The 3,335-nt window shown below is 41.5% G+C and overlaps 1 pseudogene; it reads left to right on the top strand.

Moving 5' to 3' along the window:
- The first annotated feature begins 933 nt into the window (after nucleotides 1-933).
- Nucleotides 934-3,105, top strand: LOC110884088 (annotated as a pseudogene).
- Nucleotides 3,106-3,335: the final 230 nt, after the last annotated feature.

Here is a 3,335-nt window from a genome sequence, read left to right as displayed (position 1 = left end):
GCCTAACATCTGGAGGCAAGTTTCGGCTCATTAAGCCTAATCTGACCCATATAACCATACTCTCATGTTTTTTTAACGGAAAATTTGGATCACTAACAGACCACTCAAGTATTATCATGTCACCGATAGAACCATCCGATCAAATCCATCTCCACTAAGCTATAAGGTCTATACACCATTTCAAGATGAAACCCAATAAATCTGAGGACCCCCCCCCCCCCTTTGTAGGAATCGAACCCAGGATCTAATTGTCTCTAAGCTTTATCTCACCCCCAAGATATCACTAGGCTATAATGCCATGGGACCATATTATCATATGTAGTATAGATCCTCTCATTTGCTTGCCAAAGTTCTCTCCCATAAGACCATCCATTGCAGGATCACATCCCTGCCACGGTGGTCGTAATCTGAAGTTAAACACCAATATACCACTTCATTAAAGCCCCTTAACGTGCGGCAACCATCGTTAAAGGGGGGGGGGGGGGTTAGAGGGTGAGCCCAATGCCCCCTTGACCAATCACATGGTTTATTCTTTTTATTTTTATTTTAATGAGGTAACGTGTAGTTAAAACTTATGAAGTCATTACACACTAAATGTGAAGGGTGGGAGGGGCGTGAAAGTGGTGTTTAATAATAATAATAACAACAACATCAACCAATTAAAACATATCTAAAATCTACCCACCAAGCAAGAGTCTCCACCTTACAACCAAAATTCCCCCCACTTAAGTGGAAAATTCCCCGCCCTCACCACCACGCCATGTCTACGTTACCACACGGGGTGGTGTTCTCGGCGTAGAAGGGCCACCACGCCCACTTTGTGTGGTCTAACAAACTCTTTTTTTCTTTAATAGTACAAAAATTTACGTATACACACTTTACACCATCTTCAATGGGACGTCCGTGAGGTAGAGATGCTTGTGGGAGAGACTACTATAGATAGCCGCCTGCCTATGTGCCAGATCTGTATGGACAAGGTGGATTAGAGAGAAGGAGAGAAGAAGTCACCGCAGGTGACGTGGAAGACGCCTCTCCCTTTGCGTTGAAGATGGTCTTATGTAAATTTAATTAATGATAACATTTTATTGACTTAATATTCGGGTGATGTTTTATACACCAACTAACAATTTAATTAAACAATTGTAAGCTTCCACTTCCACCTTACATTCAAAGCATCCCCCTGTTCGATTTCTACACTACAACAACCAACCTTGTTAGCTCAACCCACCCCCATCAGTTAGTTCCTCAACCCATCACCATCATCTCCAACAACCATCGAACTCACCTCTTCAAACCATCTAATAACACATCCACATTGTTACTGCAGCACTCACTTCAACATACATTACAATGAAGTTTCAGTTGCTGCAGCAGCAGAGCACCGGCAGCAGCGTTACAAAATCTCCAGCAAACATATTCTGGACAATACTCCACTCTATATGCTGCCTCATTTCCATTCTCCTTGGATTCAGATTCTCTAGTTTAATCTTCTTCTTATTATCTCCAACCTCCTCCACCATATTAACCACGCCCCCGTTTGCAGCCAATATTACACAAACTCTCTCTTTCACCACAACAGCATTACTTAACAACTCTGTTGTTACCAGTAGAGTAATAGTCGGGCGCCATGGAATCCGGGTCCGCCCGTGGCCCCACCCGGACCCCCAGGAGGTAATGAGAGCTCATAGAATTATACAAACTGTTCAGCATGAACAGAGAGTTCAGTACGGGGTTAAAACGCTAGAACTTTGATTGTGGTTACTCCAACTTATGTACGGACTTTTCAAGCTTTGCATTTAACTGGATTAATGCATACGTTGATGAATCTGCCCTATGACGTCGTTTGGATCGTGGTGGAAGCGGGTGGTGTCACCAATGAAACTGCGGTTTTGCTGGAGAGAGCGAAAGCGAATTTGAATGTTCGGGTTAAGCATATTGGATTCGACAAGAAGATGCCGATGTTTTGGAATGATCGGCATAAGGTGGAATCCGAAATGCGATTGCAGGCCTTGAGGTAAACTTTAATCCAAACTGTTACATAAATTGATTATAAATTTATAATAATTGTAATTGTTGATGATTCAGAGTTGTGAGAGAGGAGAAGCTTGATGGGATTGTGATGTTTGCTGATGATAGTAATATGCATACTTTAGAACTGGTTGACGAAATCCAAAAGGTCGAATGGATCGGTGCTGTTTCAGTTGGGTTTCTTGTTCATTCGAGTCAGTCTGATCAAGATCCTTTTGAGATTCTGAAGAATTTGGATGTGGTAGATGAGAAGAAACCAGCATTGTCGGTCCAAGGTCCAGCTTGTAACTCGTCTGATCAGTTAATCGGGTGGCACACTTTTGATTCTACTGTATACGAACAAAAGAGTGCGAATTACATAGGCGATATGGCATTAGTGTTGCCTCGAAAGCTTGAGTGGTGTGGGTTTGTGATGAACTCGAAGTTGGTATGGGAAGAATCCGAGTTTAGACCCGAGTGGATTAAGGATTTGGACACGGTGGCTGCTGGTGACGAAGTTGGTGAAATTGAAAGCCCTCTTTCGTTTGTTGAAGACTCTTCTATGGTGGAGCCGCTAGGCAGTTGTGGGAAGAAGGTGATGTTGTGGTGGCTTCGTGTCGAGGCTCGTACAGATAGCAAATTTCCTTCCGGGTTAGTTTTGTTACTCAAGTTACAAATCAAGATTACTAATTCTTAGATCATGTTTCTTAACTCTTTGATGATTCTTGTTTCGGTTCAGATGGATAATCGACCCTCAGTTAGAGGTGACGGTTGCAGTGCCAGTGAAGCGAACACCATGGCCTGAAGCACCTACTGAACTCCCATCTAATACTGAGAAAGAGATCACCACCAGCATCCAAGAAAATGTGAGATAATCTTGTTTAAGATATTCGTATTTGTGCAAAAAAAAAAATTGACTTCTTGGTTCTTAAACTCGTCAAAACTCGCTGAGGCGGTTTTCATGTGTGAAAATGCTAATGTGAATAACTTTTGGTGATCATATAACATGGTTTAAATTTGTAATTATAGCTATCAGAAACTCACAAGGTACTGTTTCAAATCGTCAAAAAAGCTTACATAACATCTATAATGACAAAAGATCGTCTACATAGCTTTCATATATGCAAGCAACAACTGTACTAGTAACTGTTATTAATCGTTTGAACTCAAGGTCGAGTTGTCTTACTTAGGTTTAAATCAGGAGACAGAAGCACCAAGCACCGGATAAGTAACAATGTGTATTTGACTGTTTGTCAAACTAATTTATACTTGTATTGAAAATTTAAGAAGTAGAGTAATGAAAATGGTTTTGGATTGGTACGATACGC

Source organism: Helianthus annuus, chromosome 14 (assembly GCF_002127325.2).
Source record: "Helianthus annuus cultivar XRQ/B chromosome 14, HanXRQr2.0-SUNRISE, whole genome shotgun sequence".
NCBI classification, from domain to species: domain Eukaryota; kingdom Viridiplantae; phylum Streptophyta; class Magnoliopsida; order Asterales; family Asteraceae; genus Helianthus; species Helianthus annuus.
This window is presented reverse-complemented; position numbering and strand designations above follow the sequence as displayed.